The sequence below is a fragment of the Macrosteles quadrilineatus genome, unplaced genomic scaffold (assembly GCF_028750875.1).
Source record: "Macrosteles quadrilineatus isolate MER2022 unplaced genomic scaffold, UCM_ALF_1.0 Scaffold_2__2_contigs__length_208266976, whole genome shotgun sequence".
Classification (NCBI taxonomy): Eukaryota; Metazoa; Arthropoda; class Insecta; order Hemiptera; family Cicadellidae; genus Macrosteles; species Macrosteles quadrilineatus.
The window spans coordinates 82,083,131-82,109,582 of NW_026542595.1; the positions used below are offsets into that span (position 1 = coordinate 82,083,131).

At 33.8% G+C, this 26,452-nt stretch overlaps 1 long non-coding RNA gene across 1 annotated transcript; it reads right to left on the reverse strand.

The window, feature by feature from the left end:
• Window positions 1–12,313: 12,313 nt before the first annotated feature.
• On the reverse strand, window positions 12,314–25,187 carry LOC128983892 (uncharacterized). Its single transcript, XR_008489963.1, has 3 exons — window positions 24,916–25,187; window positions 14,213–14,383; window positions 12,314–12,571 (listed from the first exon to the last, which is right to left on the reverse strand). It is a non-coding gene; the product is annotated as an uncharacterized LOC128983892 (long non-coding RNA).
• Between the last annotated feature and the right edge of the window lie 1,265 nt (window positions 25,188–26,452).

Here is a 26,452-nt window from a genome sequence, read left to right on the forward strand (position 1 = left end):
AAGAATTCAAGATATCAATCCCCTCGACGTTCCACAACTGGCCAAATACCAGTAGTGGAGGCTCAGCATCCTGAATGTGACATCCAGATTCCCGATGGAGTTGAATCACCTCAGTTACGTAAATCAACACGTTTTCGACAACCGCCAAGTTACCTTGAGGCTTAGGTGTGAGCTCAAAACTTATGTGGGGAAGATTGTTATAATTTCTGATAGACTGCATTTGAATTACCAGCTGATCATATGATCTTTATTCTTTGAATTTTTATTGTTTATGTTAGTTTCTATTCTTTGTTAATGGAATAGTACACTTTTTAACTGATTTATCTTTTATTATGTAACTAGCTGTACCCGCGGGCCTTGCCCCGTTTAACTTCTTAATTTTCAAGATGAGCTCGTTCGCATGGCTCAATCATGTCCTGGTTGAAGTTCGTTCGCTACGCTCACTCACCTTTAGGTTAGAGCTCGTTCGCTGCGCTCACTTGCCTTCAAGTAAGCTCGTTCGCTACGCTAACTCGCCTTCAGGTTGAAGTTCGTTCGCTACACTCACTCACCTTTTGGTTGCAAATTAGCTGTTGTCATAAATAAAAAAAAAAATAATAGTGCTGCACCCTGTTGGTAATCCTTGTAACTTTAATGCTATTGAACATCATGGAACAGAACCATCTTGTTTGATTGAAACAGCTGATAAGATTCATTAATTCCTTTTAAATATGAAAAATCATAAGGTTAACATGGGAAAATCCAAAGCCACTGGGGCGGAGTCCGAGAGTCCGATCAGAATAAAAACAACTTAGTTTTCCTATTTAATGCCTAAATAATCGGTGTACCAAATTTCAGCCTCCTAGGTAAATGGGAAGTGGGAGAATTAGTGATGAGTGTGTCAGTGAGTCAGTGAGGGCTTTGCCTTTTATAAGTATAGATAAAGAGTTAAAACACTTTCTTCTTCCTCTCTCGGCAAAGATTGCTCTTTTTGAGTCGATGCCATATTGTTATTGCTTTGTTTATTACTAACTGAGATTAGAGGTTAGGTAAGTGTTGTCAATAATATTGACATATCGCCCAATATTTTATTGTATTGCTTTTTGTAGAATAGGCTGCATTTTTATTTACTTTGTCAATACTAAACTATCATCAAATCAAGGCTTGTATCCTTGTTGGGAATTTTGCAATACTTTAAATAGACTAGGCCTACTAATTAAGCTTGTTATAAGATAATTGTTATTATGATTTATTAAAAAGATCGTGGTAAAGAGAAACCTAATTAGTTTGTTTGTATCAATTCCATAATACACCTAATATAGGGATCAAATGTATTTAAGTTACTGTATGCTTTCAGTGCATTGGCAAATATAGCTTTAACTTAAACATCAAACACAATTATAAAATAACAAAAAACAAAACGATGAAGGGAGCTAAAATATGGTGATTTCGATGGTTAGAACACACACGTATGATATGTCCATTTTACCAAACTTTCGGGAAACGCAAAAAAGCTTTGTTTCTTACATTTTTTTAAATTCTTATTTGTACTTAATACACTAGGGTGAAATATGAATGCCTATTTAATATATTTTATGTTTTAAGTGGTTGTTTGCCGTTATTTAGTCTACTTTGAGAGAATTTTAATTAAATTTCGGAGAAGTCGGTCTCTTGTGCACTCAGAAAACCTGTAACCACGGACATAAAACATCTGTGCTTAACACAAAGTGTCTAAAAAGATATTTAAGGGCTGGTTTGCCAGTTTTTAACATTTATTGCAGAATAATTATGACATTTATTTTATCAAGAAAGTTCAAAATTAATTTTGAATTTATATTTTATAAACAGTCAGTAATCAATTAATTTTTTATTACACTACTCCAAGAACTCCATAAAAAAGTAAAATTCAATAAAAGTTTCTTTATTTTTCAATGTAACAATGATAAAAAAGTATCAAATCAAATCAAAATATACTTTATTTCCAAAAATATTCAACAGAATAAAATATAAACATAAACTTCCAGTGAAACAGACACCTTACTAGCTATTGCATGAATAAAATAAATACTGTAATTATAAAAATACATGTAAACTTAATAATAATAATAACAAATGATGGAGGTTTCAGAGAAAGCTATGTTAATATAGTCATTTAGGAAATAAGCCTACATGGGCTGGAAGCCTGTGCGTAGGCTCAGTCGCTATCAGTGAATTACGTATTGGTTGGAAAACAATAATATTCATAAATATTTAGAAAATCTTAAAAAAACAAGTAATTTAATATAATTGTAAAGTACCGTAAACTATTCTGAGGCTAAATTAGTGAAATGAGCAATTTGAGGAATGAGGCAAGGCGGAGGGCATAGACTTACTATAGTTAAGAATGTTCGATGTTAGTAATTCAGTAATAACTACGAGAGTTATGTTTTATTCGATTTTTTTCCTTTTATTGCCTTTTCTCCACTTTAGGTACTTCTTTTTCTTTTCCAGTTTTGGAATTTCTTCTCTTCAATAAATTGTCTTCAACTTCGTCTTTTAGTTTCTTTGATTTTGTTTTTGTTGTTTTTTTTCTTTGTTTTGAGTTAGGACAAGCTCATCGGGCTTTTCCTCTCGAAATTATGGAGCTACGTCTTTAGCTTGGTTAGAAACAGGAATGTTTGATAAGAATCGCGTGTATGTTTCAGGTATAACACTTGAATTTAAGAGGTACAAAAGGTCTTTATTTTTCAATTTTGATATAGGTGAAGATGTTTCATACTTTTTACTTAAGTTAATCATGTCCCAGGTAAGTAGCTGATTACATCCCATCATGACATCTAACTCTTCAAAGCTTTGATCATTTTGGAGTTCATACGTCTATTGTATGATGAATGATTTCAATATGTCAAACTTCAGCCATTTCAATTTCAATCAATTTACTGTTTCTCCTTTGGTATTGATTGTCCTATTTTGGATGACAAGTTTGCCTAGTCTTGTTAGATCAAAAAATTCATAATATTTTTGAATTTAATTTATATCTTATGTTAGACTTCCTAAATTAAATATTGTTTATATTTCTTAAGAAAAAGTAGTAGTAGTATATTAGTTGTTCTGGAGGCCGTAACGTAAAAAAATACGTAAAATTAAATATCGTTTATATTTTGTTAAATAGTTTGACAGATTAAACTTTGTGGCCAAAATATGTTTATATAATGGAGTCTTTAGAAAGACTGATTTCTTTTGTACGTTAATTATATCCAATTCCATGTGTCCTGACTTGTGTGAATCAAATAAATTAGCTTACCATCTTCAATGTCAGGAGGATTTGGTACATTTAATTGTGTCGGAAAGCAAACCTCTAAAAACTTGTTGTCATAAAAGAAAATAAATGTTTTACCATTTGCATTTTGTCTTTGTTCTACCAATTGATAGTTTTTGTTTTGTAACAGATATTTGAATATTACTTGTTCTGTTTCTATTGGACTTACTAGTTTAGGAAGCTTCATTTCTTGACATATGGCTTCGGGTGATAATTGATTAGAATAATTTGATGCTGACGCATTCCAATGTAGTGGTAATTTAATTTGCTTCTGAAACTTAAGACGTAGTGATATTGACTTGCGAAAATTGCTAGTTTTAGTAGTAGTAGATTTCTTAAAACTTTCTTTTATTCTCTCTAGTTTAACTTGTGTGATTGTACTTGGTTTGTCCATAGTTAACATCAGAACAGAGCTAGCAAATGTGAACAGTCTCCGTTGAAGGTACGAATGATATGATGTTGGAGACTTCCTTACTTAGTAGGTAGAGTCACCCGACAGTAGGGAAATTTACCCTCGAAGCAGGGTAAACCTCCCAACCGGCCCCCTCCCAACTGGCTCGCGCATAATAGTAGTGGCAGTGAACGGACTGTAGTCACCTCTAATACAAGGCCGCGGCTAGCAAAAAGTGGCAACGTCGCATCCGTGTCTTGGTGCGCGGTCGTCTTTCCATTACAGTAAATGGAGGAGTCGCGTACCAACGTGCATAATCGTGTTTCTACTACCCTTAATCATTAGTACTGACATTGAGCTTGTTACTACAGCATGCCAGATAGATGTAAAGTGCCTGGATGCAAGAATAATTACGAAAGCTCAATTAAAAATGAATAATACATACAGTGTTTTAAGATTCTAAGCGATCCGCCGCGTCAGCAACAATGTCTTGCTGATATTCTTTGGTCAAATTAGACATCTTAAAACAATTCTCGTTTTTGTGTGAAACATTTTCACGAATATGAACTTAGATTTGTAAAAACGTGTAAGAATAAGACATTGATTTGTGTAAAATATAGACGCGAGAAGTGATTTTTAGGTGAGAATGCCGGACTATTTCCTTATTTATTTGTCTATCTTATTGATAAAAGCTGTTGTTATGTGATAAAAATAACTGAAATAACTAGCACTTCAAAGAAATAAACCGGTGTTTCTATTAAGCAGGCCTACTAGTAAAAAATATGTATTGCACTATCTAACAATAAAATCTATGACTATGATGTCTCCGATTCAATTTTAAATGTTGATGTTATAAAAAAATTCGATTAATATTGTGGAAAGCCATATGGAGGCTTAGATTCTGAAATCGTTTACAAAATATTCAAAGAAAATAAATTATTTAGTCAGTATGCCTTCAGTAAACTTCAAATTTTGTAAATTTATTTAATTAATTTTATTTGAACAAATTGTTAGATGCTAGTCTCTACAAATCTCAAAGTCTCTACAAATCTCAGAGTCTACAAATATTGAAGTGGCAATAAGTTTGTCCTACTGTATTACCATTCTTGGTATAGTAGCTTTATTTTGAAAAATTTACCCCAGTCTGTCTAATAGTTTTTACTATGTTGAATAACTCACATATATACAGACACCATGAGATTGTTATATAATAGTATAGATTATCAAATTAACAAAGGAAATATGTAAAAGTCCATCTATTTCCACATTCATCGTACTTACAATACGATAAATGCAAACAAAAACATTATGTTTGTATTTTTAGTTTTAGACATATTATGGTATGTTGCAATTTTTCACTAAATAAACAACCTAGATTCTAATTTGTATATTTTACCAAACCCCAAAATCCACTGAAATATGTAATTTAAATACTTTCATTCATTGATACAGAGTAGCAAAATTCTCATTGATGTTTATAGCCTAGCGCCTGAGTGCCGGACCCAGGCGGCGGGTGAGTGCGGCGTTGCCAGTTCGAACGTCACGGCCTTGTATTAGAGGTGGCTGTGGTCTCACCAAACTGGCAGAGCTGACTGGTTGAGTGTAGACTGACTGACTTTTGATTAAAACCTTTCGTTAGATGTGGCCAATCTAACTTAATCTAACTTAATGTTTTAGTCAGTAGCATGTGCTGCATGTTGGTTTTAGCTTGTAGCTTAGATAGTTTTACTTTATGGAGTGCATCGTGTCTTTGGTACTTGAATTGCACAGAGTGTTGTATTTTTCTAATCATGTGATATTTCAGCTAACAAAGGATAAAGAAGGCCCCATTACAACGAACACTCTTTTGTGACTGAAAATATTCTATATTTAAAATTTAAGTTGGCCATTTTGTAATTGGTTGAAATGTCCTATCGCCTGCATACCATTTTGCATTTGGTTAAATTAAATTTTAAATTTTTGTTGTCATTGGTAGTTTACTTATGTCAGCTAACAAGTTTAGCTAATGAGTCTTTGGTCAATACTATAAGGACTGACCGTTGGAAGAACAGCCTTTTGATCATAAGCCTGTCACATTAGTCTTTAGCCAATTCATACCTACACACACAAACACAAAAATAAAACAAACACTAAGTTTAAAATTACATTTAGAGTTCTCTTTGACACACACACACACATCTTTATGGAGACTGACCGATGACAGAACAGCTCCGGCTTTAGCTAATGAGTCTTTGATCAATACCATAAGGACTGACCGTTGGAAGAACAGCATTTTGATCATAAGCCTGTAACATTAGTCTTTAGCCAATTCAGACTTACACTCAAACACAAAAATCAAACAAACACTAAGTTTCCCCGCTACAACAAAAGGAGAGATGGAGCTAATTTTTGCTCCATCTCCCTTTTTTGCATTATTTTTAAATGACCTTGACCTTATTACAGGACCTAGAAAAATTCCTTAAAATATATTTTTGGGAACCGAGAACAGTTTTTTTAATTAACACCAACAGACACAACGTTTCCCCTCCACCCAAAGCTTCCCCAACCACTTCAGTTTTGCTATAAAAGGAGGTGTGCTTCGCAGGCAAACTCATTCCATGGTCTGAAGTAGTCTTAGCTAGCTGAGTAAGCTCAAGTTACTATCCACTGTTTCATTTGTTATGATGGCTTACCTTAGAATTCCTACTAGACCCTCGAAAGTAGTTTTAGCGAATTTCCCTATAGGGAAGTAGCTATAGATATATATATATATATATATATATATATCTATATATAGATAAAGCCTCTTCCTCGATCTATTTTAATGTCATCGCATGCGTCAGATCCAAAATCGGTTCTTCGAGAAATACTGCAGTCAGAAGGTGCAAGTCCTGGAGCGGAAGAACAATACACGTTCCGGGCCAGTGGTGATCAATCTCCTCCACTGATTGAAATATTGTCTTCATCTTCATCTTCACAATCAAGTTCGTCTTGTTCTTACGGAGTCAACCTTGTCTGATTCATCTGCATATACAAGCTCTTCCTCGTCCTCTGACTGCACTGTCCTGCACTGTTGCTGATATTCTATTAACACCTACTGCTACTAGAACTGCATCTCCACCTCCAACTTCTACACCCTGTACACCCTTAACAACTCCAATTCACTATCCCACCTACTGCTACTAGAACTGCATCTCCACCTCCAACTTCAACACCCTGTATTTCTCCCTTAACAACTCCACCTTTTCAATTCACTATCCCACCACCTATCATATCTCCCCTAAATGAAACCCTACCAACTACTTCCAAATCCTTCAGCCACCTTCACAATTCTCCTTCAGACAAGTGTAAACAATTAATTGTCGACAGGAGGAAGAAATTTGCACATACCCTTTCTAAGTGTCAGTATGTTTTTAAGAAGGGTGTAAGTAAGGGAGAACACTATGAAAAAGTCTGTGTTTTGAATGATGATATGTGATCCATTCATTCAAAACACAAGAAAAGCACAGAGTCTTCCAATAAAGTTAAAGAACTTTCCAAAGCAATCCGGGTAGAAAGAATGAAAAGGTGTACAAAATATTTCTTTGTCAGATGTGTATGGTTTAATAACATCATTATAAAACGTAACGATACAGGAGAGTATTTTTCTATTAGATTACCAAGAGATGTTGTAAACCCTGAACATCCGAAAAGAACTGATTACCTTATGCGGGATGCTAAAGGAAGATTGTCTTGGAAATCTTCAATTTCCAAGATCAAAAAGACACGGTAGATTTGTACTTTTAAAATTTTACATTACCAAAGAATAACACAGTAAATTCAATTTTTCCAAATTCTTAATATATAACAATAACAGGAAATAACAATACCATGAAAGCTGACATAACATCTTCGTATTATATTGATTTTACTCAAAAACATTCAATTGGAGGATTATTGGGATTTTCTGAAGAAAAAAAACTCCAATACTAGAACCTAAACAGACCTATTCCGGTGATAAAACTGTAACAATACTGAGAGTTAATACTATAGATATTACATGTAACATAATTCAAGGATCATACAGAGAAGGGGGAAATAGTCATATATTGCACACATTCTATCCGACAGTCGCCCCAGGTTTTAAGATTGTGGAAAGCCACAAAACTTGGTGTACCTTCCCTTAAACACCAGTGTAGTTTCAGACATCGTGTAGAACATACTAGATCAAGACGGAAACCTCATAGACTTCAGAGAAGAACGTATTACGATCAGGATTCACATAAAAGCATCCACCTAAACCATGGGATTGTCATTCAAGAAGAGAGAGTTGTCGGGTAAACACCTAACTAGGTCATCATCTGCAAAAGGATTAAAACTACTGAAAACATTCTGTTTTTACAAGATATTGGATTTAAACTCATTGAAAATGGAAATACTGGATATAGCACAAGGACTGACATTCGACGAGACTTTGTGGGAAAAGGAGTATCACACGCACAACCCCTACGCTTCGTCAAAATAGAATAATAATGATGAATTTAGAATTCCTATACAACAACAGGATATTTACACTCTTCCGTGCCAAAGTTATCTATATATTGAAGGAAGAGTAACAAAGAAAGATGGGACAGCTGTAACCACCGTTCCTTTTATTAATAATCCAATGGCATTTTTATTTGATGAAATTAGATATGAAATATCTGGAGTAACAAAGAAAGTACAAAGAAAGTAGGTTTAACAAGCACGTTAAAAGGATTAGCATCTTTAACACAAAACTAGAGGAATTTGTTAAGCATTGGAGGATGGATTGCTCCCGATAAAGACACAATCACCCCTGATTCAGCAGGGAACTTTGATTTCCACATACCATTGCAATTATTTCTAGGCTTTGCTGAAGATTACACAAGAGTAATAATAAATGTGGAACAGGAATTAGTGTTATTAAGATCATCAAATGATAAGGATACTATTTACGCAGCAGCTTGAACCACTGATGCAAATTTAGACTTGGAATTTAACTTTGGACAAAATTGTTTGGAGAGTACCACATGTGCGATTAAATGACGAACATAGAATAACACTGTTGAGACAACTGATATCAGATAGAGATATTGTGATACCATTCAGAAGTTGGGAATTTCATGAATATCCAGTTTTACTTAAAACACAATGACATACATGGACTGTAAAAACATCTACTCATTTGGAAAAAGCAATATATGTAATATTTAAACTACAAAAAAGGAATAATATATTAGCTAATGCCAGTAATTTTGATCATTGCAAACTAACAAATTGTAAAGTGTTTTTAATTCACAATTTTTCCCTTACGACAACATTAATATTTCTTTCACTAAGAAGAGGTACACTGTTTTGTATAATAAGTACTCTTGATTCCAAAGTTAATACTACGGGGAAACAAACACCCCGATACTGTCTTCCGAGCATTATGAATCAAAAGCTCCAACAATTGTAATAGATTGTTCAAAACAAAACGAATCTGTAAAGTCATCAAGTGTGAATATAAAAATAGAAATGGAGTTTGAAGAGAACGTTCCTGATGCAACATCTGCCTATTGTTGAATGTTGCATGATAAAATTGTAACTTACACACCATTGACGGGATTAGTCAAAACAGTGTTGTAAATGAGTTTCACCCCAACCACCAGTCGGCTATAAAAGGAGGAGCTTTGCACACCACCAATCAGTCTTTGCTTGTTCGTTGAATGGGTAACATCCTACACTACATCATAAGTAAAATGAGTTTTCCATCAGTCGTACAAAAGCATGCAGAGGAAGCAGCATTATTGGAAGAAGAAAACCATGAAGAAATCGTAAATTATATAGAAGAATTTTTAAAGTTTCGAAAACAAGAAGACAAAGAAGACAAGGAAGAAAAAGAAGAAATAGAAGAAAAAACTTAAAAAATGGCACTAAGAGGAAGCGGAAAGATGAAGATACAATACCGATTAATATTTTGAAAGAAGTTTTCCTACGCATTTACTATCCTATCTCACTATGTTTAAGTAAAAGTGTAACAGCTGGACTAATGATATCATCGGAATATACACCCACAGTAATCTTGCAGCATGGTACAAAAATGTTTTTTTCTGAAACGGCATGGGAATCTTTTCTAAAACATTTAAATCTAATTGAATGTTACTTAAATACTAATGTTTGCGGAAGGAAAACTAATATTCGACTTTTGGATTCTGACAGTGAAATTGACATAGTAAAGAATCGTGGAACACTACAAGTACGATTTAGAGATTTAACTCAACATGAAAGTAAAATTTTACTTTCACGTGAAGAGTTCTACATTTTAATGCATGCGTCGTCTTCTATCTCTAGATATATGAAACAACTTGTATTCTCAAGTTCAATCATCAAGGAGTATTTAATTGATACACTGGAAAAACAACCGGAAACCACCATATTATACGGACACGTGGATACATCTATGTTTAATCGATTGCCACATGAAGTTGGTATGTGGAGACAGTTAAGGAACTTCGAATCAATTGTTGAAGAAGCGGTAGAAGTTGTTGAAGAATATGAAACTATAAACCAAGAAGAACCTGCAACCCAAGAAGTGTAATTAAAAATATAAAAAAAACTAGTATAAAAGAGTGACCTAGGCGCGGTGTGAATTCATTTGAACACTAGTTTGTGGCAACAATTCCACTGAACTATCTCTACACATCAGTCATCAATGTTAGTTTTAAGTTTTTTTCTGTCTATGTACATATGTTTGTAACATGTTTATGTCATTGTAAAGTCCAAATGGCAACACTGGAGTAAGCATACATTCAAAGTCTGCAGTTTTGACTTATAATTCCAATCCTACGTCATACCACATACGTCACCCTCTGAAGACGTATTCCATAACAAAAAATATCATACCTCACACCAATTATACGAAAAACCATTACCACCATCAATTGCAACAGAGAGGTACGTTCAAAGATAATTCGTAGTATTCTGTATTGTAACTACGTCACTTTGTGACGTAACACCGTGCCCACCACCCTCTACGTCATTTCCGGCGTTCTACGCCATACTACCAGCTTTAAACTAATTGACATTCTACCATCTGCCGACATCTGTTTCCGGCCCAATTCTCTTCCCTTGACACTACTAAATTTAAGTTTGGTGCATTCATTCTTTCAATTATTTTTTTAAATACTTCTCGTGTGTATCAAGTGATGATTATTTATTATAATTCTTAGGTTATTTCTTATTTATCTTTTAATGTCTATGAGATATTGCAAAAACCTGATCGGAGTTTGTGGCAACAATTCCGCTGAACTATCTCTACACTTCAGTCATCAATGTTAGTTTTAAGTTTTTTTTTCTGTCTATGTACATATGTTTGTAACATGTTTATGTCATTGTAAAGTCCAAATGGCAACACTGGAGTAAGCATACATTCAAAGTCTGCAGTTTTGACTTATAATTCCAATCCTACGTCATACCACATACGTCACCCTCTGATGACGTATTCCATAACAAAAAATATCATACCTCACACCAATTATACGAAAAACCATTACCACCATCAATTGCAACAGACAGGCACGGTCAAAGATAATTCGTAGTATTCTGTATTGTAACTACGTCACTTTGTGACGTAACACCGTGCCCACCACCCTCTACGTCATTTCCGGCGTTTTACGCCATACTACCAGCTTTAAACTAATTGACATTCTACCATCTGCCGACATCTGTTTCCGGCCCAATTCTCTTCCCTTGACACTACTAAATTTAAGTTTGGTGCATTCATTCTTTCAATTATTTTTTTAAATACTTCTCGTGTGTATCAAGGGATATTTATTATAATTCTTGGGTTATTTCTTATTTATCTTTTAATGTCTATGAGATATTGCAAAAACCTAATCATGGTGTGGTTTTTGTTGTTTTGTGCAATTATCACTGTATAGGTACAATTCATCAACATTTGCAGGTACATTGTCATTAACGTATTTTTGTATGAAAGAGCAAACTTCATTGCAACCTTTAGCAGCAACACCTTGATGGTATAGGTAAAAAGTTGCTGAGTCATTATTGCTATTGTGAATAGCGAATGGGTAAACTGACAACTGTCTGAGGTAATAAACGTCCTGAATTGGAAGGGTTGGCAAAGATATGTTAGCACAGTAGTCAAAACATAAAAGTAAAGCGTTTTTGTGTGAGGTGCAGTAATCTTTGGTCTCACGAAGTGATTTATAAAATTTGTTACTACGCTTCTTGTGAACTAATCGCTGTGCTACAGCTACTCGTTTGGCAGTCTCATTTAGTTGGGGGCTTTTAATGCGAGTATTAAGCAATTCACACTCTCGGCAAGTGTCAATCTGGGGCCTTCCAAACCGGTAGTTAAAATGCTCTTTAAATACTTTATAATAGTAGCTATAAACTACATCGCTTCCCTCAAATTTGTCTAAGAACAGATTGTGCATTTTCTTGATATCAAGGTTGGCGTCTAAGTACTTAATTTCCTTAGATGAGTAGTGGCTTATTTTTAAAGGGAAGGACTGAATGTGCTTTTTTATTTGATCCGTATAATTTTTAGGAAACGTTTTCCTATTTATCTGCTGTCTCTTCAGTCCCTAGGTGACTTACCCATTAAAAGTAAATTTTTAAATCTTCTAACCTTTTTATCGCCTATTCAATAAAAACTCAAAAAAGCCTTTTTGCAAACTTTAACTTTTTTCACCAACCAGTACATGAAAGGTAAAAGAACTTTCATGTGCAACAGAATGCTTAGGTTTAAGTCCTTCTTCAGTTTGTGTAGTAATTCTTGATCTTCTAGTTTTAACAGGCTGGGCTTCTATTAATGACTGATAAAACAAATCTTGTTCATCTTTGTTTTGAAAGCTTCCTCCCTATTTAGAATATCTAATTGGTCCTCTTCAGTTATACGTTCAAAACATTTCATTCTGCACCTAAAAAATAGAATTTATCAGGCCTTAACGTCTTAAGGTCTTTTCGGTTTAGAGATAAATTGGTGACTACATTTTTAATAAACTTTCGTCTCTACTATGTATTAGAGAAAATAAAAAATCAGCAAAGTTTTTTCCAAAAAAATAATCAAATAAAGACATAAACTAATTCTTAGAAAGCAACATAATAAAAATTGAAAGGGGATTTGACTTTGTTTCTAAGTTAGGAATGTTGGTAACTGCAAATACTAACACTTTACTGGAATATACTACTGGATTTACTTTTAACTGGAATGTTGGTAAAGCATAGATAAACATTCAACTTAAGTGCATGGTATTCCAGTACGTGTTTCTGTAGCCTAACATTTCCTTTGTAGTTGACGTATTCATCACCTCGAATTATGGCCTTTTTAATAACATTCACTTTATATTTTTCAATATTTCGTACACCTCTTTCTCGTTTATTTGTTTCTTTACCTAGGCCTTCGTCGTCAGGACTTTCACTTTCTAACATTTTAAAAAAGCACTTGAGTAGGCTAAACGAGCATAAAGTAGCTTGAATTTACCAAACAAACATAACCTCAACTCCCTTAGAATGGGACTGTAGAAGAAAAACCAGCCCAGCAGAAGCTCAGCTGACAGGAAAAAACTTCTAATGCGCATGCGCTGCCAACCTAACTTTGTTCATGAAAGGGCTTCTGTCTCTGACGTGAGCCGAAACGGCACACGGAAGATTTCTCAGGTGCCGTTTGACGTCACTAACTGCTGACGTCACTTTGAGGGAACACCATTACCGCAACTATACGGTTTCGCGTCATCTGCCTCGGTGGTGTAGTGGATAGCGTGCCGGTCTGATAATACAAATGTACTGGATTCGAATCCCGCTGGTAGCACTTACTTTTTGTCAACAATTTTTATATCAGCATGTTTGGTTGGTTTGGTTAGTTTATGACAGTTTAATTTTATAATTAAAAAATTAAAAAATTGAATTTTAGGCATTTATAGTTCTATTTTATGAACAAAACTATTTTTTAGATTAGTAAGTTAAACCTACATTCGATTTTTCCATCATCAGCACGTTTGGTTGGTTTGGTAAGGTTATGACAGTTTAATTTAATAATAGAAAAATTATAAAATTGTCTGTTTCTTCAGAAGCAGCGGTTAGTGACGTCAGCAGTTAGTGATGTCAAACGGCACCTGAGAAATCTTCCGTGTGCCCCACCGTGACATGAGCCGTTTCATAAACAATTACAGATTTCAGCTGGCTTCAATATGCATTACAACAGGTTTGACAAGAGCCCGTTCATAAATAAATATGCAGATATGTATGTTTTATTGATTTTCGACCAAAAGTCAATTTGTAAAAAAAATTACATGAGGCCTTTTATAAAAAACTGATTCAATTATTTGTTATGAGCGTGAATAATTGAAAAATTAATTGTTATTGGACTTTTTAAATTATAACAGTTACATATAAGTTGACAATTTCATCTCATCGCAAAATAATCCCTGTGTTTAGTTTGATTTTGTTATTATTGGTGGAGGTTTAAAAGTTAACCATACAAGTGCCTCAAACAAACATCTACAACCCCAGAAGAAATTAAATTAATATAGAAAAGGTTATATTTGGCAATCAATACTTACTTATTAAAACATTGCAAAATGCCAAATCTGCAAATGAAGATTTTTAACGCCTCCTCTTTTTTGCCCTTTCCATGTGAAATTAGTAAGGATTTCGTCTCTAACACACTTATCAAGGTTGTCGTCAAAAACCTGTATGGGCTGTTTTTTTTCAACCACAAACAGCGGTAATATCTGCAACAAGTACTTATACTGAATCAGAGTACAGCTAGCGTCAGCTAAGCTGGCGCGTGACCGATAGATAGAAATTCTGTACTAGCCTAGGTTAAAAATATTGTCTGCCGTCATGCGGGTTGCGTCTACTGCCCTCACTGCTCTCTTGAAGGCGCTTCAGTAGACGGCATACAAAATGTTAGATGTGTTGTATGGTTGTATGCACTGCATCCATTAACAATTAATAAACTAAACTTTCTAAACACTTTTTATGAACAGTTGTTAATGTAACTAGGGAGCATGGGTGCTTAGGTTGCGCTTTTTATGATTTGTTTTACTAATAGAGCTAATAGTGACGGAAAATGGTTGCAATAATATGTTCAATGTTATAAACTCATCATCACCATCAATGAAATTTAAACAAAGTTGTTTAAATAATGTTGTGGGCTTACCTATTTTTTGCCTATTCTTGACCGAGCCAAAGAAGTTGTATTCCCCACGTTGTGTATATTAGCCGCTTACATATTAAATGAATGATCCGGTTGATATTACAGATCCACTCAAAAAATATTTATAGCGGCCTTCCGGCTTTTTTATTTTTTTAAACTCATTTTTATAATATTTACATATTCACATTCATCGTAAAAATACAGGATTAATCTATAAGTAAGAATATCACAAATTTGTATATAATATTACACGTCATATTTACAGTACGTTAAACTAATTACAATATTAATAATAAAACACTATAACAAACCTACCGTACCGGTATATAAAAAATATATATAACACTATAAAACACATCAATACAACTCTGTACATTTAATAAACATGGTAAAATTGTAACAATTTTAACAATACAACACGAAATATGTAAATCATTAGGCCTACACTAAATAATGTATACATGCTAATGTTCTACGTACCAATAATTGAAACCACAGTAAAACATGACAATATGAGGGTACTTTACAATCATTATAACTATAATAATAACAATACTGTATAACAAGAAACGGATAACATATGCACACTATATAATTAATTAATCAATGTTAATGTTCTGAGTAGCTATACTTGAAACCACAGTAAAACAAGACAATATGAGGGTACTTTACAATAATTATAACTATAATAACAACACTAACAATATTACAAGAAACGTATTACATATGCACACTATATAATTAATTAATCCATGTTAATGTTCTGGGTACCGATACTTAACAGACAATAAAAGGTTACTTTAGAATTATAACTATAATAACAAAAATACTAAGCAAATAGATGATACTCGTATTTACACTATAAATAATCCACGCTAATGTTCTGAAAACACGGGTACCGTAATTTACACTTGAAATCACAGTAAAAAACTCTGGTAAACCACTAAAAAATTATGAAAAATAATAAATTAAAAATTTGTACTTCAAATTAAAAGGCAGTATAAAAAGCTTATACATTATATACACACGTATGAACATAACTACAACGCATGGTCAATTAGTAATTGTTCTAAAATCGTACATTAAAAAACTATTCAAATAAATGTTCTTACAAGAAATAACTTAATAGAACTAAACTGCCACAAACCCCATGGGTCCATCAGGAGTTGGTCCATCATAACTCCTCAATCCCAGACATATCGCTGAATTCATCGGAGTCGCTCGTTCCCTCGTCGTCGCTGGTGCTGTCGTCTACATTAATGATAAAACTTTCCGTTATTTCATCGATGGCTGGCTCTTTGGCGGCGTATTCATTTTCCACATTTTTAACGTGCCTACACTTACATTCCCAATCCTGTTGCGATATCGAAGAAAACTTTTCTTCACAAAGCTTTTTCACATCGCACAATTTGAAGGTCGTGTTGTGTGATGCAACATAGTTTTTTACATCTGCCCATATCATCTCGATTGGGTTCAAATCAGGATGATACGGGGGCAGACGCAGTACACTGTGGCCTTCCCTTTCCAAGATGTCATCCAGGACATATTTGACATATCGATGTTTGTGTTGAAGAATGAGTTTGTAAAGTTGAGGTTTTAGCATTGTTGGATCGTAGGAAATGTTGTGCTCGGAAAGCCACTTTGTCATTTCTTCTTTTTTACTATTGGAAGTCGGGGCCTTATCAATTTGCTTGTTGTGGTACTTCGCATTGTCAATAACCAATACAGAGTTAGGATTTAAGTTTGGTATCAGTTGATTTATGACCCATTGCATGTAATTTTTGTTGTTCATGTTGTCGTGGTAGTCGCCGGATTTTTGCCCTGCCTTCCACATGGCCAAAGCGTTTGGGACGAATCCCTGTTCCCCTCCAGCGTGAACTATTATCAGTCTTTCTCCTTTGGACACGGGCGTATGCAAAACATTATTTGATCCATCCGACCACATTTTCCCAGATACGTGATCTGAACATACGTAACTTTCATCCATGTACACGATGGGTCTCCCTTCCGACCTGAATCGCTTGAGTGACTGGAGATAAGTTATTCTCTTTTCCCTAATCTCAGATTTTTCAATTAGAATCCTCCGATTATTCTGTGTCCTTTTCCAGGAAAATCCTAATTTTTTCAAAATCCTCCGAACACTTGATTGACTTCCCTGAAAGTTCAACTTTTCTTTAAGAGAATTCTGCAACAGTTTTGACGTCGGCAGTCTTTTTTCTGTTATGTAAAATTCATAGACAGTCCTACGAACCACACATTCATCGAAATGGTCTAGGCCAGTAATCGGCTTTTTCTTCCTTTTTGTTTTGTGAGGTGTTAAAAAAGATTTATTATCATCCTCACTCACCTTTAAATCGTTTAGTTCGCTGTTTATCCGGGTAACAGAGCGTTGAGATACACCGGTTGCTGCTGCGGTCCGCTCCCTCGCCTTCTGTAGTGGTATTGTAATGCCGCTCTTGCACTCCTCTTTCATAAATGTATAAACATTTGCCACGATTTCCCTACTCTGACTATTTAAAACCTTACCACCAATCCCTACTTTCGATTTAAATTCTGCCATGACAAAAAAACTCACACACGTTTCGTTATGAAAACAGTCCACTTCACGATCCACTGTGACACTGCACAAGCAAAACTCACTACTGAGTAGACACAGTGCTTAGGAACGTGCAAGATTTGTCATAACAGCGCCCTCTCTATTAGTCATAGTTTGTTTAGGACGTCAACCCCGTGAGTCAGCCGAGATGTTCGCAGAGTTGCCCGGTCGGAACGCGGGACCTCACGTCTGACAGTCCGATGTTCTCAGAACGGTCTTAAGCTAGTTTCCACCCTCCCCCCGCCTATGGTGCCGCGCCAGGCCCACAGGCCACCATGAGCCAGCTTAGCTGACGCTAGCTGTACACTAATTGACTAAAAGTGAAATCGGGGACTGTAGCCCTACAGTATTTAAATTTTTGCACAATCAACAATGTTGGTTATACAAACGGAATATTTTCTGAACCTCTAATAATGGTAAATTTGGTGAAAAACTTCTTTGACTTAATGTTGGTAAAATGACTTACCACATGTTGCTTGTAATTTGTGTCGTGTGCAAGCTTAGCGTTGAATTAATCAAATTCATATATGGTTTTAAAAGGAAATTTTTCCTTAATTTTTATGGAATCTTCAACATCAATTAGTTCTTGAACCTCGGTGTCCTCAACAGGGGCGGTTTTGGCCTTCCACCACTGAATGTGAAGAGGAGTATTACGTTTATTCATACCTTGCCTATTCACTTTTTCAAAATCTTATGTATTTTCATTGTGTTCCGTAACTATTGTGAACCAATTAAGACTAAAATTTGTAACGCGTAGCTAATTTTCAATAACCCTATCATCAAAATGTCATACTTAATTTTTACATCAAAAAAGTCTATTATGAGTTATAAAAAAATCTGAGTTGTCTAGTCCGAAATAAAAAAAATATATACATATAAAATATATATGATATATATAATATATATACATATAATATAATAATTATATATATATATAGCTAATTTATTGTAAAAGTAAAAGAAACAAGAGTCACAGTATGCTATTTACAAGAAGTATGCTATGCAAGAGTATGCTATTTGCAAGAAAAAAAAAGCAAGATGGCGGATGGTTAAAGTTGACTTATAAATGTGTGTGCTTTAAAATTAAATAACATTTATTAATACTCACTGTTTCAAAAATAAAAGTAGTGAATGTTTTTCTCATAACATCAATACACCTGGTGAGCACTAATACTAGTTTTAACTTCATGAACACTTTTGTAAACTGGAATTATTAGTTGGGCTTTTCAAACAAGAGGACTGAACTGATCATTCCTGCTCAACTCTGCAAGTTTGTTCAATCCATACTCGGCTACTGATAAGATAACCTGACCGGATTTTCGTTTGAATTCTTCCTTTGTAAATAGAACTGTCACTTGGTTATCTTTGTTTACAAACAACTCATAGTAACTTATACTTATTTGTATGAAAATTCCATATATTAATTTATTTATTAATTTATACTTGTAAAAACATTACTTAACTAATATAATTTATTTTGCATTTCATAGAAATTAAGATGGAAAAAAAATGTTTAAAACCAAATAAGTATCCTTGTGGGGTTTGTGAGAAAAATGCTACCTTTGGAGCTGTATTTTGCAATGGTCCCTGTAAAAAGTGGCACCATCTTAGGTGTGTAAATCTGACCTACAATGAGGCTAAAAAAATATCTTTGGATAATGTAAATTTATGGCTGTGTAATGCATGTTTAAAATCAGGAGATGAGGAAAATAAAACCACAAGTACATTGGAGAGCAGTAAATTGTTACCTGTTAATGAGAACCTTGAAAATTCTCTCACTTTAGCTACTGAGCTAGGAAGCGCAATTCTCCGTGAGAATGAGGAGTTAAAGCAAACTTTACATGATGTACAAAATTCAAAATCACTGCATGAGCTTGAATTAGAAGATAAATTAATCGTTAAAGATGATGAAATAAAAAATCTTATCAAAACCAAAGAAGAAAAGGAAGATGAGTTAGGTGCTATAATTAAATCTTTAGAAAACAAGGTCAATACTCTTAAAAAATTAAATGATCAACTAACTCTACAAGCAGCTTCTGATCTACATTCTACCAATGATAAGTCTACTGAACCCATTTGTAAAAGATGTGATATTTATGGTCAGGAAACAAAAAACATGATTGACTCCATAAGATCACTGGAGTCTATCATTAGCGTTCTACAAGGTGAAAATGAGGAACTCAGAAACAAAAACCTTCAGCTGCAAAATAACCAACAGTACAGTTTAAAATGTTTAAATTGTTTTCCGGAAATAAATACTAAAAATTCAGCATGTGCTGAGTGGCAAACACCGAGAAATCCATCAAAAGCCAATAAGGGGGAAAAAGAAATGTGTAGGCCTACAGTTGAATGTCAAAATAAGTTTGCAGTTCTTTCGGATGTAAATACTAATGGTGAGGATAAAATTCCAACAGCCCAACCAATAACAGCCTCTACACATAGAAAAAATAATAAACAAAATTTAAAAACCCATGTAAAACCAAAGAAAATTACTATTTCTCGCAACAAACCAAACAAGTCAAGACTACTAATTTTGGCTGATAGCCATGGCCGTGGCCTTGGCAATCTTGTACAACAAAAGACCGTTGTTAACGTCACTTCCTTTGTAAAACCTGGGGCATTGCTGTGTGATGTCATAAAAGAAGTTAAGGATCTTTCCAAAGACTTGAGTGAAAATGATTATCTGTTGGTAATAGGTGGGACAAATGATATAGAAGACAAAAGTGTAAGCAGTATAAAAGAAGAACTCAACACTTTACTAACCAGTATCAATAACACAAACTTGATTATTGCATCACTGCCTATGCGACATGACTTGCCAAAATTAGACAACAAAATTAGTAATATAAACTATTGGCTTGAAGAAAAATTGAAGAACTCCGTAGAAAAAAGAAGATTACTAGAACTACACCTCTTGCCTCGGGAAATGTACACAAATCATGGTTTGCATTTCAACAAAAAAGGTAAAAGCAAAATTTCTGAAGAAATCCTAAATATAATCCGTGGCTGCTGTTTCAACCCCGCTCTATCCAATAACTTCAACATCCGACTGCCTTCAGATGAAGAACCCGTCACAGTTGTAGAGGCTGACATGAATAAGGTAATTCACAAGCTGCGAGACACCGAAAACACCGCCTTTGCCCACTGCATATCTGCAGATGTAAATGATGACAGGCACATGAGCGCTGGGGTTGCAACTGCCTTCAAAAAACATTTTAAAAAACCATTGTCCTCAAACTTTGTAAATAACAGCCTTACCTGTCAAAAATTCAATAAAACCCGAGTTTATGGACTGGTAACTAAACCTAGATATTACTCCAAACCTAATATTCAAGATTACAACACTGCATTTGATACTCTCTTAAAGGATATTGAAAAAAATGGTCAAAAACTTGTGGTGTGTTCCCCGCTGGGTTGTGTTAGGGACAACATAACCATCGAACACTTTGCTACAAAACTACTGGAGATACGCAAGAAAACGGGAGTCAAAATCATGGTGGTTGTGAAAAATGAATATTCCTCAAGAGTTCTACGAGGCGGACTTCCCTATGATGATTTTGTCAAGAAGATCAGACAACAACTTTCCAATCCAAAGGACTCCAATGCATCCGATCTAATCTGCACAACCGACCTTGACGTCTCAACTGGCCCTGCATCCAGTACCCCAAAGGTAGACAAGGTGTGTTCTACAAGCCACAGGTCTCCTATTGTAAATAGTGTTTTAGTTGTAAATCATGTAAATAGTAATGAATCTCTGTCCAATGCCAAAGATAACCCTGTTCTCTCAAAAAACGAAACCGTAAACAAGACTATACAGACCACTTAAATGTAGACAATTTTTGTTTATTTTGCAACCAATTTCACAGTCTTACAAATGTAAATAGAGTATGGCCTGTATGTAAAGAAATCAAAATAGATAAGAAATATAATTGGCTATTACATTTGAATATTCAAGGTGGTCTGATTGATAAGAAAATAGATTTAGAGGTGATTTTAGATAGCTCAAACATACTTGTTATTTGCCTAAATGAACATTGGTTAAGTAGAGGAAATATTGATATTTTAAATAGTTTTGAAAATTATAATTTGGCACATTTTTATTGTAGAGATAACTGTGGTTATGGTGGTTCGTGTATACTTTTAAATAATAAATTAGAATATAAAATTAGGGAAGATTTATGTATTTTTAATTTAGATTCTGTTTTTGAAATGTCTTGTGTAGAGGTTATTGATTTAAAAATAATTGTCATATCTATTTACAGAGTACCAGATGATTCTAACTTTAAATTATTTTTAAATAAGTTTGAAGATTTATTAAGGATTCTTAACAAAGACAACCAAATAAATAATGTTTACATTGCAGCGGATTTCAATATTGATGTTTTGGAATACACAAATAAACCACAGCAAAGATTTGAGTTTCTTTCTCTAGTAGAGACATACGGTTTCATTGCAAACTTAACTTCTCCCACAAGGATAACCAACAATAAAGCTTCTTGTATTGATAACATACTATCACTAAAGTTAAAAACGTGTGAAGTAACTCCATCAATGAACCTAGAACTAGGTATATCAGATCATAGGGCAATCTTTGTGGATATTTCTAGAAATATTTCATCTCAGCACAAAACTGATTTACCTAGGGTTAAAAGAAGATTTTTTTCAAATAAAAACATTAATTCATTCATTAAAAAAATCAGTATTACTAATTGGCAAATTTCACTAGATAAAACGTTTAAGGAAAACTGTTCAAACTTTTTTGGATGTTTTCAAGGAATTTTTGATGAATGCTTTCCTTTGAAATTTTTTTGTAATAAAGTTAAACCTTCAAACAACAAAAAATGGATAACAAATGGTATTAAGATATCGAGCATTAAAAAGAGAGAGCTAAGTAGACTAGCAAAGCAGTCAAACAATATACATTTTATTAATTATGTTAAAAATTATAAAAAGATCTTCAGTAACGTTTGTAAATTGTCAAAGAAAATGTATAATTCTAGTCTTATAAAAAATGCAGAAAATAAGAGTAAAGCTGCTTGGAAAGTTGTAAAATCTGAGCTCGGTTGTAATAAACCTTGTCTTAATTTTCCTGATATTGTAATAGATAACAGTATGCCTATAAAAAATGGATATGATATAGCTAGTTTTTTCAACAAAAAATTTATTGAACTGAGCAATGATATAAGTATTCAACCATGTGAGCAGGAAGCATTAATCTTAACTCAGACTGACTTTGATTTAAATCAAGTAAAATTTAGTTTCACAAATGTGACTCCAGATGATGTGATTAAAACAATAAAGTCATTAAAAAATAAAAAATCAGCAGGATGGGATGAAATACCATTGGATATTATGAAAAAAGTAATACACTCTATTGCTGTTCCTGTATCGGTTTTAATAAATCAATCTTTTAAATTTTCAGTTTTTCCTCAAAATTTAAAGTTTGCAGAAGTAAAACCTCTTTTTAAGAAAGGACAAAAAGAAAATCCTAATAATTATCGTCCTATTTCAGTTCTTCCTTCTTTTTCAAAAATCTTTGAAAAGATAGCACTAAATCAAATTTTTACATTTTTAGACGCACACTCAGTTTTGGTCGCTGAGCAATTTGGATTTCGAAAAGGTCACAGTACAGTAGGGGCTCTAAACGAACTTGTTAACGAAGTATCTTGGGCTCTGGATGGGTCACAGAGTACCATGGGTGTCTTCTGTGACCTTTCCAAGGCCTTTGATTGTGTTAACCATAGCATACTTTTAAAAAAGCTTGATGTGTACAAATTCTCAAAGCAATCAATTACATGGATTAAATCATACCTAGAAAACCGGTTCCAAAGAACTGTAATTTTGAAAAATTATTTAGTATCTAAGTCTCCTTGGGAGAACATTAAAATGGGTGTCCCACAAGGGTCTATCTTAGGACCTTTGCTCTTTTTACTATATATAAATGATTTACCTAGGAATGTTTCAACAAAAATCATTCTATATGCAGATGACACAACAGCAATTATTAAAGCTAGGTCCCATTTTGAATTGGAGCATAAAATTAATCAAACTTTCTATGAATTGGCAAGCTGGTTTGAAGTTAATGGACTAAAACTTAATCAAGATAAAACCCAACTATTAAATTTTCGTACCGCACAGTCAAAAGAAGGTTACAGTTCAGAAATTATCTTTCAGGACCAGTTGATACCACTCAGTGGCAGCGCAAATTTCCTTGGTTTGGAACTGGATATTAATTTTTCTTGGAGTAATTGTATTGATAATATTATTAGTAAATTAAATTCAGCCTGTTATCAAATGCTAGTACTACGTAATTATATTGACCTCAAAACTAGAATTGATATCTACTATGCTTTCTTTTTTTCAATTATTAACTATGGGATTGAGTTCTGGGGATTATCATGTGATTCAGTTAAAGTTTTTAAAGTACAGAAAAGGTTTTTAAGAATAATGACTTTCTCATATTTTAGGAAATCTTGTAAATCGCTGTTCAGGGAATTAAATATCTTAACTGTTCCAAATTTATACATATTCAAAACCTTAGTAATGGTACAATCAAACTATGAAAATTTATTAAATGATAATTTTGACCATAGATACAACACAAGGTTTAAAAATAATTTTCAATTACCGATCCATCGTCTGCGTCTCATTGAAAAGACGCCAACATACATGGGGAAAAAACTGTACAATAAGTTACCACTAGGTTTAAAAAATATAGCCAATACAATGTCATTTAAAAAGAATCTATCAAAATTTTTAATAGAAAAAAACTACTACCATATTAGTGAGTATTTGTTGTAAACTATTTTTAAATCAAAGTCAGTATTTTTTATTTTTATTGTATTTATTTTTTGAACTATAGAATGTAAGATGATCAACAATGTATTTATTATAATTTTGACAATGTCACCTGTTTTGTAGCTAAGCTATGTATAAACGTTTTGTGACAATAAAGATTGATTTGATTTGATTTTGATTTGATTTGAACATAATTAAACAAAACAACTATACGATTTAAAAAATCCTAATATTACGGATAATTTTATTTTATTTTGTAAAAGTCAACTGCACAGCAATTAAACAAAAGCATCTGCATTTTACTAAAATAGTTTACATTATTGAATGCCATTACTGAATATTTGTACGGAGATTGCTACAACACAACACAATTTAAGTTTAATACAAAATATCTTATTTTAAAGTAAATAATGTTGTCATTTCAGCAAGAATAGAGACATTATAATAGAGTGTATTTATCTGCCGAGTTTTATATTGGAATGTCATTTAGTGAAACAGTTGGAGTTGAACCTCGTGGCAAGTAAAAATCATAAAACTGTCATACACATCAATATTTTATCATGAGTACCCTTATAATCATAGATATTACTTACTGGATGTGTAGCATAGCTTTTTGGCTACAGTTTCAATTGACATTTTATCAGTCGAATAAAAACAAATGTGCTTGGATTTGATGTTGCATGCTTTGGTTTGTGGTGGTGCAGATGTACCTGTAGCCATAGCTGGTAGTAGCACTGATGCCCATGATGTGCTGGCAACTAAGTGAGCACCCATCAGAGTAGATTTTGTAGTGGCGGAGGTGGTAGGCCTATAGCCTTGGATACCTTCGTAGCATGGCGCCTATCTTCGTTCTCTGACTCTTCATCTGAAGAGGACCACTTGCGATTACGGGAATGGCCCTTCCCTTTGAGTTCCCCTTCGGACTCGGTCACAGTTTTCTTCCCCTTTTTGGAGCCGTACTACATTTTTCATTGCTCTTTCAAAATCATCTGAAATAACAAATGGATAAGGCTACCAGTAAAACATAGTTAGTCTCCTATCGAAGCTATCAAAAATATATTTTATGTTCTAAAACTAGATTACCTAAAGTATAAAGGATTGAGCTGTAAAAAAAGGAAAATCTTTTGAGTGACGTTTAATGGGGCAAAGATATACATTTAAGAAACATAACATTTTTCAATTGTTGAGAAATTTTGGACAGTGTTTTTTGGAGACAGTGATTAGAGGTTGAATTGGTTGGGTTCTATTGCATCATATTTTATTTTCATCTTTAATTATAAACAAGAAAACTTAACTTAAGCTGATTTGTATCCTCGGAACTAGCGTTGCCTTGGGTGGATACACCGATAAACTTGTACAAATGTTGTGAGAGGCCTACAATAGCCGTAAACAAACACTTCGATATACCAAATTATTATTTTTAAGTTCTTCAAAATGATTTTGAGAGAAATTGGGACATTTTATGTTTTGAGGGTCATAAAGTGAGAAAACCCTATTTTTACTCCATAAGACCCCGTTCCCATGATCTGATCACATTGATTCGTGAACTCATTCGAACAAACGTAGGTTTAAACGTTTGTACCAAATTTCAATAAATGTGAGTCGGGATTTTCAGTGTAACATTTACTGTAGAGAATCTGGGTGACTGGGTGATACTACTTGTAATTGGTTCAGCATGACTGTGGACTAAGATAATGGAAGAGTGGTATGGATGCATGAGGATTGTGACAAGGAAATATATAAACTTATTAATAGTATCTATGAGGTTGAGAAATTAAGAAGGACTGTTAACTGTATTTTAAAGGATTTTACCCTGAGGTTGATCGTGCCCATTGCCGTTAACACCTTAAGCCAGCTTTTGATGAGCTGTGACTTTAGTAATTTATAACAAGTAAACCTTATAACTAACCCACTACCTGACTATGAACGAATTGCATTTACAACATTACTAATTAATGAACTAACACTGTAAAATGGAAACTGATAGAAGTAAGGAAATCTAGCAATGAATTAATCGAATTGACAGCTCATAAGTTTAATTTATTGAACAATCTAGAACCATGTGAATTTAGATTTTGTTTCGACAAGCTGTTGTCGGCTTCTCTTAAGGAAAAGACCGACATTTTAAGTTAGAAAACCTACATCCTAAAGCCCCCTGATTTCTCCCCGGCAACCCCTAACTGAACTTAAACTACTTCATGATTGAATTTGGGTTCCCTGATAAATTAATGCAATTACTTAGACACT